The 14,313-nt window shown below is 37.3% G+C and overlaps 1 protein-coding gene across 4 annotated transcripts in view; it reads left to right on the top strand.

Moving 5' to 3' along the window:
• PDZRN4 (PDZ domain containing ring finger 4) overlaps window positions 1–14,313 on the top strand; it is a 347,693-nt gene that overhangs the window by 311,297 nt on the left and 22,083 nt on the right. The gene's annotated exons all lie outside the window — the stretch shown is intronic.

Genomic DNA, 14,313 nt, shown 5'->3' with positions numbered 1-14,313 from the left:
GGCAGGCAGATAGAGAGAGAGGTGGAAGCAGGCTCCCTGCTGAGCAGAGAGCCCGATGCGGGGCTCGATCCCAAGACCCTGGGATCATGACCTGAACCGAAGGCAGAGGCTTTAATCCACTGAGCCACCCAGGCGCCCCTGAACTGTTATTTTTTACCTGTGTTTCTTATAACCTCTTGTTACAAGTGTTCTTGTACAATTTTTGTGTAGCTGGATTATTGTTCTTTTGTCCTGGTGGTGGTGGTGGTTTGCTTGCATTTCTGTTTTGTCATTTTATGTCTTTTACTTTTAGTCTATTTATATTTATTATAATTATTTAGAAATTTTGGCTGACCCCCATTATCTTATGTTGCACTTCATTTGTTTTCTCTCTTCTGTTTCTTTTGCATCTTTTATGTGGCCTGATCATCCATTTTTCTCATTCCATGTTTTTCCTTCTGCTGGATGAAAAGATATACTATTTCTGTTCTTTTAGTTCTTATCTTAGAAATCTTAATTCATCCATTTTTATAATTAAGCAATATATTAACCCTCCTCCTAAAAAGGAATACAGGAGCTCAAGAACACACACTCTAACCAGGTCCCTCCTGATTTACCTTTTATCTTTATAAGCATTTTAAATATTTTTGGCCTTATTTTAACCTCTAAGTCATTATACACAATATAACTTGTTATATACATTCTATATTTGTTTAAACTATTTTTTTCTTTTCATTTCTTTTTGTGTCTCTGACCTTACACCTAGAGTTTGCCTTCTGACCTTGAAATACATCTTTTAAAGTTTCCTATAGCAAGAGTGTGCTTTTGGCAAAATATTTTGGGTTTTTGTTTATCTGAAAATATCTTTATTTTACTTTTGTTCTAAAAAAGGATATTTTCCCTTGGTATATAGAATTCTAGATCAGCTGACCTTTGCTTCAGCACAACCAAGATATCATCGCCCTGTACCTTGACTCACACACAATACAGATACAATTCACAGTAAAGATACTGATTCCTTAGTCAGTGGATTAGTGGTTTTCATCAGGTCAGGAATATTCTCAGCCTTTTTCTCTGTGTTTCTTAACTTCTATTTCATATTTTTCATTTCTTTGTCTATGTGTGTGCTTTCTAGATAATTCTGCCGTCTATCTACTAGCTCACTAATTTCTAATTGAGTAATTCTCTCCTCAGATATGTCTAATCTGTTATTAAATACATCCATTAAATTTTAATTTCAATTACTATAGTTGTTATTTCTATAACTTATACTTTATATTGTTTATTTTTATTCCCACTCTTTATTCATCTTTGCAATTCTCTTTTTTTTCATTATGTTAGATCTCCCTGTATATATTTGCAATATCTTTCCAAATAGGATACCTGTTTAATTTTTTTCCTCCTGTTGAATCTCACCCTAAGTGCATTGTTTCTTGTGCATTCTATGAAATTTGACTGCATGTTTATTTTTATTCTAACATTATCTCTGGACCCTTTGAGGCCTGGGTTTCTCTAGCTAGAAAGTGTAAGTTTGTTCTTGCCAGTATTTATCACAATAATTTCCCATTTTAAAATTTCTTTGGGATCAATATTCTATTGCTTAGATATTCCCTTATTTAAGAACACCCATATTGTGGACATTAAGGACATTTATGATATTTTGCTATTATAAATTATGCAGTAGTGAACAGATGCTGATATACTTCAGCTTAATTTTGATGATGTTTTTGTATGTAGTTACCAAACCAGACTGCAGAATACATAATGCACTGATTGAAGTTAATTTTCAAGTGGCCGAAGTGATCAGACTAATCTCATTAACAACAAATAGAGAGACATGCCTACTCTTCAGAGGCCCAAGGAAAAGCTTCATAAAGCAGTTGGGCAAATAACCACAAAATAATTTTAAAAATAAGTTAAGCAAATAAAACATTTAAAATTAACCTGATCATTTATTTTGTCTATCCAATATCATAAAATACTCTTCAGATTCCTTTAAAATGACAGAAATTACATCATGATTATACAAACGTACTGTTATATATCTATACATCCATCACTGGGAAAACTACACCATGTAGAATAAAAACCAACACATATCTGAAACACATATCTACATTCTTATGAAAATTTACCAGTTCTACAAAAGTCTATAACAGCATTCATTTTCCAGTTTTAAAAATGTATGGTAATATAATATAAACTGTTACAATCCACCATTAATTATGAGTCCTGTGGGGACAGATAAAGAACTGTGAGTAAATTTAGAAAATACGTGTGTATGGGAAACAAAACAGATGAACATATGGAAAGGGGTTAAAAGGAGAGAGGGAAGCAAACATAAGAGACTCCAAAGAAAACAAACTGAGGGTTGCTGGCTGGAGGTGGGTGGAGGATGGGCTAGGTGGGTGATGGGGATTAAGGAGGACAGTTGTTAGGATGAGCATTGTGCGTTGTATGTAAGTGCTGAATCACTGAATTCTACTGAAACCAATATTATATTGTATGTTAACTAATAGAATTTAAATAACATTTTGAAAAAAAGGGAAGCAAAAAGAGAAAATATGTGTATATGAAATTATGCCATTCAATAATGTTATATATGTTTTTGGGGAGCTCCTCCAGTATTTAACAACGTGCATACCTCCCAGAAATGAACTCTCTCCCTTCTAAGGGTGAGTGTTAAAATTCATATGTTGCTTCTTGATTCAAAAAAAAAAATTTCATCAAATATCTTGAGTTTTTGGGAGAAAAGGTAAAATGCTGAGTAAAGCACAAAACTTTAACCTCCACATTTTATGACCTGTTGTTATACTTTGGAATAGGTCTATTTTTAGGGTTTAATTTCCTTGGTTAGATGAGAAATATCTATAGAGAAAAGTGGACACAATTAGTTATATGAGAATTCTACTTACTAAATAAGAAAAAGAACAGAAGAAAAAAAAAACTGGGGAACTATTATTGTGACTTTTATGGGATCTTGACGGGTTTAAAAATCTTGTACTTTTTCTTGTTATCATGACTATGGGAAAAACTCCCAGCCCCACTATAAAATAGCTTAGAAAAGACTTGCAGTAATAGCCCAGTGCCTCATTAGAAAAGCCTGTATTTCCTGCTTCGGTAACCAGCTGATGGAAATAAAGTTCATCTTGTCAACAGGTTTATTTATTTCCCATTCTTCTTCTGCTTTGCTAATCTTCCTTTTATGTTTCCTTAATAACACATACTGTAAAAGTTCCTGAATGCTTTTCAAATAAAAAGAAGTTCTGAGAAGGATTGACAAATTTCTGTTGTGTCAACATAGACACGGGCGTCTCCCAGTCTGGAACTCAATGTATAATATCTGAAAAAGATAAATGTAGACCCTCCTTTTCTCATTCATCAGATCAGGAGATGTTCAGGTCTACTAATTGGTTTTAATGCATGTTATTAGAATTTTATTGCCAGTACAATAAAGACACAGTGCATTTCATGTATCATAATAGACTGGCATTAAAAAATAACTAGGAGAGCTGGCTCCAAAAAGAATGATAGAAAAGGAAAAATCTAGAATTGGTGCCATCAAGTGAGTTTTTGGATACTTCATGGTTGTGACCAGCGGCTAAATGTAGAACTTACCAAACAGGAAATAATGCATGAATTCAGGATCAGCTGTCACCCATAATTAATCAGTATGTATAAAAAAATTGTCATTACATATGTGGTACTAATCTGGAGATGTGGAATCTAAGCATCTTTTAATAACTAATCTTGTGGATCAAATTCCTTACTGATCCTCAAATGTTGGAATAAAGTACCATATTTTTGTGTGGTCATCGTAGAGCAGACAATATTTTGGGATTTTCATAATAGAAAATTTAATTTACTATTTGATCATATTTTTAAATGGTGTCTTAAACACTGGGTGTAAAAATGTGATAATATGAAAGGACTCCTTGCCTTAATCCACTTGCAGGAAAAATGTATTCTATAATAGGTTTTATCACATAAAATCTTTGTAGTTTCTGTGCAACTTTTATAATTAGTTTGCCCCACCTATGGAATAAACAATGAGTTTTGCACTATTTTTCACCAAAAAAGTCATTGCATAGCAACATATTGACACAACATGAAACATGATAAATGGGATATTAGCTGATAAATTTAGATTAATATCTCTATGCAAGTTCAAAAGGTAGTTTTTTGTTACCATGCCCTAGATGCTTTCCTTTCATTAACCTTTAGCCCAAGTTCACAGTAAATCTACCATCTCGACCAAACTCTATGCCTTTTGGAGCAGTCTTTCAGTCCTACCAAACCTACATATGCTCCTTTTTGGGTTTATCTTAGATCACAGCTCTGTACCTCTTCATTCCATCTTCTTCACCACTTTGCCCTTCCCCATCTATCTTCTCTCTCAAGGGGCCGCAGCGTCTCACCCTACATCCCAGACATTGAACAGGGCTTCCAATATTCCAAAATGTTGATTGCTAATGACGTTTCCCATTAAGCTAAAGCAGTGACAACCACAGTACCTTGTCATCTGAAGTTGATATTGATGACCTATTTCAGTCCAGGATTACTAATTTCCCTAGAAGGTGCTCCCGAGGATCATTTTGTGAATGGTTAGATTTTGCTTTTATTTCTTTCCAGTGTTTACTCTGCTACCTCAAGTAGCTAGAGATGGTCCATACAGACCCCTATATTTAGGCAAAAGACATCTTGCCTTTCTCAAGTAAATGTCTGCCTCTTCAAAATGATTGTTGGGGGTTTTTTGTTTGTTTGTTTGTTTTGTTTTGTTTTTGCTTTAAAATAGCATCCCAAACAGTAGATGGTATCTCTTTAGCTGATCCCTTTTACTGAAAACATGACCAGGTCAAAAGCATCACAAGAACTGTAGCCATTGAACGAGGGACTACTAAGGCACAAGGGGTCACCCTGTCCTTTTCCACTATTTACTTTGCAGAGAGCACATTGCTCGTTATCAAAGAAATGCTGTTAACACTGTCTTTTGAAAAACTGATTTTTCAGTAATTCAAAGAAAAGATAGTTTACAAATGTCAGGAGTGGAGATAAAATAAGGTGAAAAGCCATGTTATCTAAATGAGAACATGTGTTTGAGCTGCTCAGTGAATGCATGGTACTTTTACATAAAAGTTAGTGTGCCATTCCCTCTTTTTTTTTTTTTTTTTAAGATTTTACTTATTTGAGATGGAGAGAGAGAATGAGAGGAGAGAGGTCAGCTGGAGAAGAAGAATCCCTGCTGAGCAGGGAGCCCGATGTGGGACTCGATCCTGGGACTTCAAGATCATGACCTGAGCCAAAGGCAGTCGCTTAACCAACTGAGCCACCCAGGCACCCCTGTTCCCTCTTTTTAAATTTACTCTACATGAAGGGATGAAAGAATACTTAAAAAAAAAAAAAAAAAAGAAAAGAATTTCAACTCCAGCCCTTCTGTCCTAGAGTCCTGTACTCATCACCCTGATTTGGTGTTTGGTGCAGCTCAGGTAGGCTACTCAACCTAGTTCCCGCCTCCACATATCCCACCTACATAAAGCACTTCAGTCAGCCTCTATCTTCCCCACCATGATTTTGCCCTCGCAACACACTCTCCTCCCTGCACACTCCACCCCACTTTGTCCCAGGAGTCATAGAAGAACCAGAGAGATGAGCACGGAAAAAAGCAATTTGTATGATAGTCTGGAAGCCTGGTTCCCACTCCCTGCCACTGAATTACCTGTGAATGGGAGAAAGTCATTTACATAGATGGATCAGAGGGCAAGTTAAACTATGGCTAAAATCCCTTCCAAATAATTCTATGAAATAAATTGATTCTATCATTTCCCTAAAATGTAATCAGTATTAAAAATAACAGAATAAATTTATGCTTCTGCCTCTGTTGAACATCAGAAAAACAAGTCCTTACTTTCCCTCAGTTGTCCTAATTTCATAACTGGTCATGGTTTATGTCTGAAAGAAAGCCTCACATTTTTCAATCTGACCACCCTGTCTGTTTCCTTACTTATAAAGTGGAGATGGTAATAATATCTCCTGCTTAAACTTGTTAACAGTCAACAGGGGGTAATCAATGTACAGTGACTGGCAGTTTACCCAACACAGCAAATGTGAGCCATTGTTGTAATTCCCAGGGTTAAAAATAAAGAGAATGTGGTTCCAAAAAAGATACGAAATTTAAGAAAAAGTAGTTATCACACGTCTGACCAGTGCCAAGATACATAGTGAAGCTAGATTGGTCACTTGTCTGAGGAAACACTTCCAAAGGTTTCCCACATCACTTGCAGTAAAGCCAAAGTCTTTATCAGGCCCGCCTGGCCCTGTGTACTGTGGAGCCCCTTCACCTCTGTGATCAGATGTCCTACCCACCCCAGGCTCCCTCAGCTCTGGAGAGATTGCCATCTGCCTTTTCCTCCAACCTGCCAGGCACACTCCTGGCATTGCCACCAGATGCACCTTCTGCCTTGGGTTGCTTACCCCACATGACCACGTGGCTAAATCCCTCATCTCTTTTCTGATTCTGTTCCAGTACCTTCTCCTTGATGAAGCTCACTCTGACATCCTATTTAAAATTGCAACCCTTCCACGTACCACACTACTGTGTGTTCTTTTATGCTTATGCCTCAGTCTAGACAATGAGCTTTTTAACTGACCAGTGTACTGGAAAAGTAGAAAAGTCCATTGATTTAAAAAAAAAAAAAAAGCTTTCAAATAAACAAAACAAAGACCTGTGTTCAATTTCTGATTTAGAAAAATAGTTGCTGAGTGACCTTAGGTGAATTACTTAGTACTAACCCTGAATTTCCTAATCTATAAAATGAAATTATACTGTCTACTAAAAGTAATGGGAACTGTGATCCAAGAGACAGAAGATACAAAGCAAATGCTTAAAGAAAGAGAGGAGATGGAGTGGCATACCAAACTCAAAATGCCAAGAGTTTGCTCCTTCAGGCATAACTTGGTATGAGGGTTCAAATAATTTCACTAAGTTTCAGTCTTTCTCCATCTTTGGCTTTTATCTTTTCTTTGTTGGACGGATCCTCAGGCTCTCTATATTGTGGTAAGATAAAGCTTTGAGATTCTCTTGATCTACATTCTTGCAGGCTTAAATAAAACAGAAAGACAAGTGTTCTTTTCCCAATAGTTTCAACAAAAGTCTTGAGCCCTATTTCGGTGGGCTTGAACTGGATCAAATACCTATCCCTAAAAGAATCGCCACAGCTAAGGACATAAAATACACTAATTTGCTACCATCTAGGTCACATGCCTACCCCTAGAGCTGGAATTGGGCCTGAAAACCTATAGAATGGGAAGGAGAAAGATGTAATTCTGCACAAGAAATTTAGGGTCATGTTTCCAAAAAGAGAGAATGTGAATGCTGGGTGGGCCAGAAATCCCTATACAATGTATAATCTTGTCATATTTTTAAAAAACTAACTGAAATATTATTTGCAAAATACTCATAAATAACATATATATAAAAGTACATATATATAAAATTTTTGTATATATAAAAATTTTAATGCTGATATAAAAATATATATATTTATATAAATATATATGTTTTTAATGCTTTTATATATGTAAAAGTATATATATATGTTTTTAATGCTGACTATAGTTCTTGGCATATAGCAGGTGGTAAGAAAATGTCAAGTGAATAAAATAAATAAGTAAAGACAGAATCTGCTAGAGGAATTCTTAGAATGAGTAATTTATAGATAATTTTGCTTATTTTTCATCAACTCTGGTTAGTTTTCTTGTTGACAGAGATTGTAAGTGATTAAATCACATCTATTGTTTTCACAGCTTGCTGAATATATCCTACTGAATCTAATACATTTATACAAATATAAGATATATAGAAATACAATATAGGTATAAATATAGAAAAAAGCAATTTCAGCCTACACCGCAATTGACTATAGCAGTTAACTCACCCAGCTAATGAATATGGGCCTTTGTTTACATTTTCAGACTATGATGGCCCTCAGAATGTCAACAAGAGGGCATGGCACCATCCTTAAGAGCTGTATTTCTTTGTTTTACATCTAAGGATTGTAGGTTATAACATAACATAGCAAGGAACATAGCAAAGACCTGTTCATAGAATAGGGAAAAAAAACTTTTTTTAAAAAAGTAAGCAATGTAGTAAAATACAGATTTGCTAATAAAAAAAGAAAGAGTAAGTGATAATAATTTTCAAGAATTTAGGAAGCGTCAGTAAAATTCTGATAGAGAATTTTAGGGGCCCTACATAAGAAAGTGGGATGGGGAAGAATACCATCTAGAAAGTATCATTTGAGCTAAGAACTCAGAAGGAGAAAGAACTTTTCATGGAACTAGAGGAAGGAGCTGTTGAGAATTCAGTCTTGGCCTTTTAGCTAGAACTTGAATCCCAGCTCTGCCTCTGACTTGCTGTGTGACTTTGGGCAAGTTACGTAACCTCTCTGTGCCTCATTTTCTTCATCAATAAGATGAAAATGATAGTAACTGTATTAAAGACTGATAAAGCACTACTTTCATCTAAGCCCTCAAATCCTGTTGCAAAACTGATAACATTCGGGGCACCTGGGTGGCTCAGTGGGTTAAAGCCTCTGCCTTCAGCTCAGGTCATGATCCCAGGGTCCTGGGATCGAGCCCCGTACTGGGCTCTCCGCTCAGCAGGAGCCTGCTTCTCCCTCTTCCTCTGCCTGCCTCTCTGCCTACTTGTGATCTCTGTCTGTCAAATAAATAAATACAATCTTTAAAAAAAAAACAAAACTGATAACATTCTCTACCAGGCTTCCTGACTCCTGCAGCTCACCCATTATGCTACTGCTGCAGCCATTTTTTTCTCGCTGCAGATCAGACTCTTACTTCCTTTACAGTGAGTCCTCTTTACTTTTTGCAAAATCCAAATTATTTTTTGCAAAATCCAAATTACTTAGTATGGTGTAGCCATCCTTCCATGATATGGCCCTGGTCTATGTCTCCAGTTTGTGTGTGTGTGTTTGCCACCATGACCCCTCACCCTTCCCAGGCTTAAACCCTTAGATTAACACACATTAACTATATAAAGCTCCTGTAACATACATGCTATTTCCTGTATCTGTAACCTTTGTATAGTCCGTGTTCTCTGCTTGGAAATTTGGTCTCGGTGAACCCCAGGATCAATTCTATTATCTCTTCCAATGCACTTTTATTAACTTCTTCCAGCAGGCCCCAAACTAGAGCTGACCACCATATCATAGGTATTGGATTTCCAACTGCCTCACCCCATATAAGTGATAGTAATGCTTTGTGGGTGTGGTATGGCAATGGGAATAATCTAATAAGGAAATCGAAACTGATGATACAGGAGAAAGGGAAAATTTAAAGAGAAAAGGTCTTGAAAAATAAAACGTTTTTAAAAAGGGGCCTAATTTATGGAGCATGAGTGGGTTCATTGGCCTTTGAGAGCGTTGAGCCTCTCCCTTTCGTTGTACTAGAGGGACAAGCCACAGGATAGATACAGGTGAATTTAGGTTGACGCACTGAGCAGAAGGAAGAAGCAACAGTTTCTCTTTCATAGCTTCTTTTTTCTTCATGAAGCATAAGATAGGATATTGCCTAAAAATGAAGAGAGGGAAGACACTAGAGCAGAATTACAGAGAAAGGGGGTATAAAAGACGAGTCTGGGAGAGTGGAAGGTTGAGGTAATAATAACCTAACATACCATGGGCTCTGAGACAAGGTCATCAACTGAACATGGGTAGGTCCTCTTGGAAAGCTGAGATAAAGAGGAGCAATTTGACAAGGGAAGTATACTGGGATTGTCGGGTAGTAGTGATGGTCCATTTGAGATCTGTGGTAATGAACTTACATTGGAAGAGTCAATGTGGTCAGCATGGTTGTGCATTTTCCTCCAGGACCATGCAGCTGCTCGGGTGGGAATGCAGGGAAGTCATAACTGGGTTTACCCATGATGGACTTTTTGCTGGGTGATACGGTGGAAACAGAGATCAATGAGGGAGTTGTAGATTTTCATGAAAGTTAATCATGGGTAACTGTGCTTAGAAACTGTGCAAGGAGAGAGGGGAGGTCATGAGGAAATTGTTGAACGTGAAAAGTGGAAGAATCTGTAGGTTCAAGGTCTAGTGAATGAGCAAACATTCTAGAGAAGGAATACTGGAGTATCTGTGCTGATCAAACAGTAGAGCACTGGAAATGGATATTTTAAAGAAAAGCAACTAGGGTGATGACAGTTCATGAATAGTCTTTTCTACACATTGTTTACGGCATGTTGAACAATTTTAATGAAAATGCCCCCTCACCAAGAATGAACATATAAATCAGAAAATCCAGCTACAAGTGACAGTAGGTATTTGGCAATGCCATTAGCAAGTTAATAAATGATCATGTTCATGTCTGTTCAAAACTCAAGAGTCACCTGTGGATAATCCTGGATTTCAGGATTGAAATGATCTTTATACCTCAAAAGATACAACAACAACAACAAAATTAACTGATACAAGTGGAAGTTTTCCGAGTGTCATATGCCAGTGATCTTTATTTTAGACAGAGCAGGACTGGGTAAGAACCCATCAATAAAGAACTTTGCACGCAGTTGGCATGATTCTCTTGCTGGTGGGGTAGATGTAACAATATGTACTTGAAGTATCACATTTCTACCCTGAATTTAAGTCTCATTTCTCTTCCTGGTCCAGAATTGATGACATCGACTACTGATTAGGGACAATGTGAATCCACCCTCCCCGGAATAACAATACACACAAAATTAGTATTTCTTTGTTAATGTATAAAATCCATTTGCAGGGAGTAATTTAGGACTTCCTAAGGTGATTCGAAGCCTACAGTGAGAAGCAGGCAACCTGGGCATAGAAAATTGTGAATTCTTTAGTTCCCAAAGAATCTAGGGAGTTCCTAAGAGGAGAAAACTGAGGTATTAAAAGCTGCCTGCAGGACACCTGGGTGGCTCAGTTCGTTGGACGACTGCCTTCGGCTCAGGTCATGATCCCAGAATTCCCAGATCGAGTCCCACATCGGGCTCCCAGGTCCACGGGGAGTCTGTGTCTCCCTCTGACATTCTCCTCGCTCATGCTCTCTCTCATTGTCTCTTTCTCAAATAAATAAATAAAACCTTAAAAAAAAAAAAGAGCTGCCTGCGTTCCACAACAATATCATTAAGAAAGAAAAAGTCGAGTAAGGAACTGAGGTTAAGGATGTTAGTGGAAAGACATGACCATCTGTTCTTGCTTTTACCCTACTGTCTCTACAGAAACATGATTTAGTTACGAGGTGCAGCAGCTTTTTATGGGTATTTGGAGATGGGAGTGTGTGAGCCTGATGCTGTCCTAGTGATATGGGTATTCCGGGATTTTGTTATTTCTTTCTTACTAAGTATTATTCCTGGTTTTCATTATTGAGGAAATAATGATATTGAAGCAATATTTTCACAGTTGACTACCTAGCTTCCCTTAGCTGTGGGAGTTAAAGTTTTTGTACTTCCCACTAATTCTTTTTTTTTTTTTTTTAATAAATGTTTTGTTAGAACAACTGAGCATGGCATTCTGATAGTTACTAATCAACATTACAAAATGTAAGATAATGATATATGATTAATACTAAGCTTGTATAGTAGTGCATCTATTGTCTGATAAATGTAAATCAGGAACACAAATAAAAGAAAAGGATGATATGGACATAAGAGACCCCTGTCTCCCATGATTGTCAGTTGACATCGGTGACCATCCTGTCTGGCCCTGGGTTATCTTCGGGCGTTTGTGGTACTGCCTGCCTCTGAATTTTCTCTTCATGGCCTGGGTCTCCGAGCTCTCTAGGGTTTGGAAACAATTTGCCTAAAAAGCCATTGTAGACACTTTTAAGCCTAAGTTCTTCCTTTAGCAACAGAGTCCTATCTAGAAAGCAAAAGTGTTTTTTTTTTTTTAATTCCCTGTTCCTCCTTAGATCAAATCATAAAATATATAAAAATTTCACAGTACTGTAGGGCAACTGACTTATGGATAGATCCCATTCTTTCTATGACTGGAAAGATGTTTCACAGGAAGCTTTACTAACTAACTTTAACCCTCTCCTCCACCCTCAATCTCCATGCAGCCAATTTCTCACAAGATTAGGCACTATGATTTTATTTTTTAAACTTTACATGTTCCCAGAACATAGCATCTTAACGCACATTTAAACCAAACAAATATAGTCTTACCAGGTATATGAAGTGCTTCTTTCAGTCCAGTCACAGATGACTTAAGGATGGTTAGTGGCGCCATCATGCATGCTTGGCTTTGATTCGTACAGGCCTGTGAATTGTCTCTGTGGAAAAAATGTACAGAGGTAACATTTCACTTTTATGTTTTTCATCAAACAGCTTCCTAGTGACAGAGGGAAAGGTATGAAAGTTGTTAGGGAAAACATTCGCTATTACCAGGAGGTTGTTTCTTCAGAAGTCAGAGGCTTGTGTGCTTTGTGAAGGGAATACTAAATTAAACCTGTACTAGTGACTTTCTTTCAGATAATCAGGCTTTACAAAGCCACCTTTGCCTCATACAAACAAAATGCTCTACAGGTAGATGCTTAGAAGTTATTTTATCATAGAATTAAAGGAACTTTGATTCTAAAATGTGTGCTTCTGTATACTAATGTAAAATATTCAGTGTCTAAAGCATTCTCAACTGAAGAAAGAATGGCAGATCTACACTTGGCACTAGTATTGGGTGGTTTGTGGGATCCAGGAAATCTCACTCAAATCTTCCTCAGAGCCTGAAATCCTACCACCTCAAGTTTGGTCCTTTGAGTTAAGGCTTTATATTTTTAGTCTTTATTAATATGAACCAAATCCTAAGTGGGCAACATTTAAAATAATTATTAATCTGAGAAACGGACTCTCTTTTTCCATTTTATTTTATTTTATTTTCAGTGTTCCAAAATTCATTGTTTATGCACCACATCCAGTGCTCCATGCAGTACGTGCCCTCCATAATACCCACCACCAGGCTTACCCAACCCCCCAATCCCCTCCCCTCCAAAACCCTCAGTTTGTTTCTCAGAGTCCACAGTGTTTCATGGTTTATCAGACTCTTAACTATAAAAAATGAACAGATGGTTATGGAAGGGGAGGTGGGGGGGGCGGGATGGGTGTAATAGGTGATGAGGATTAAGACAACACTTACCAGCATGAGGACCGAGTACTGTACAAGTGTTGGGTTACTGTGTTGCACACCCAAAACTAATAGAATACTGTATGTTAACTGTATTAGAAGTAAAATTATAAACCTAAAAAAATAATTACTAATGATGATCTCTTTAAGAAATATTCATCACTTTTATTTATGTACTAAGAGCTAATTGTGTGAGGAAATAGAAGGTAACATTGAATGCCCCCCTTTGCTAGGAGATAGGTAAGATGACAAGCCTGAAATCCACTGGCTGCCTAGACAGGCAGATCTCTAGCAACTCCAGACAGTTAGAAGGAAATATGAGGGTGTTGAGTGTCTTAAATGTAGGATATTAAAAACAAAGATGTCATAGATAATTTTGAGACCTATTCTACAGTTTTGCTGAGGTCCAGTAGGATGACAATATTGAAAAAATTACATTGACCTCAGGATCTTTGTCTTTCTGTTGCGATTCTCGAGTAGGTGCTTTGATTTGCAGTATTGAAGCCTTATGGGTAGGTTCTGCCCTGTCTTCACAGACTGGTTCCATTTTATTGCAGAATATTTCAGCATGTGTCTCCTAAACAAACCCCAGAACCATACTGCAGCCTTGAGAATGTCGAGAAAACACTTAAAAAGCAAGACTCCCTCTGGAAGTGTCTTCCTGCAGCACAGGGTCTTTCTGCCCTGCTATCAGAAGGACGCTGAAAGTCAGGGCACAGCTTTGACTACAGCTCCTCATTTGCTTTAATTTAAAGGTACCAATCTCAGTTCTTTATGGAGTGTTTAGGTTTCCTTGTAGGCCTCTTAGGAATCATAAGCTTCTCTCCTCCTTAACTGTATAGTGCATTGCTGTAATTGAAGCTCTTTTGTTGCTGCAATTTCTTCCTAATGTAACGGTTTCAGTCAAGTATTTTCCCCCCTCTGGAGGCATTAATGATTGCCAGTTTTGAGAATACTCTTGCTGGGTATGTACTTTTTTTACTTCTGGTGCCAGATCACACCACTGTTTCCTATTCTTCCTCAAGGTGAAAGGACTTTTCTCCCTTTTTCCCTTACTGTTTAGCATGCCCTTTTTAACCACTGTGGTGGAATTTAGAGAATCTTTGCCAGCCAGTTACAAAGTCATTCTTCATAGTTTCATGGAGTTTGCCAATTTATAGTACATATCTCAGGACAGAGGACC

Source organism: Lontra canadensis, unplaced genomic scaffold (assembly GCF_010015895.1).
Source record: "Lontra canadensis isolate GAN:19392208 unplaced genomic scaffold, GSC_riverotter_1.0 scaffold59, whole genome shotgun sequence".
Classification (NCBI taxonomy): domain Eukaryota; kingdom Metazoa; phylum Chordata; class Mammalia; order Carnivora; family Mustelidae; genus Lontra; species Lontra canadensis.
This window is presented reverse-complemented; position numbering and strand designations above follow the sequence as displayed.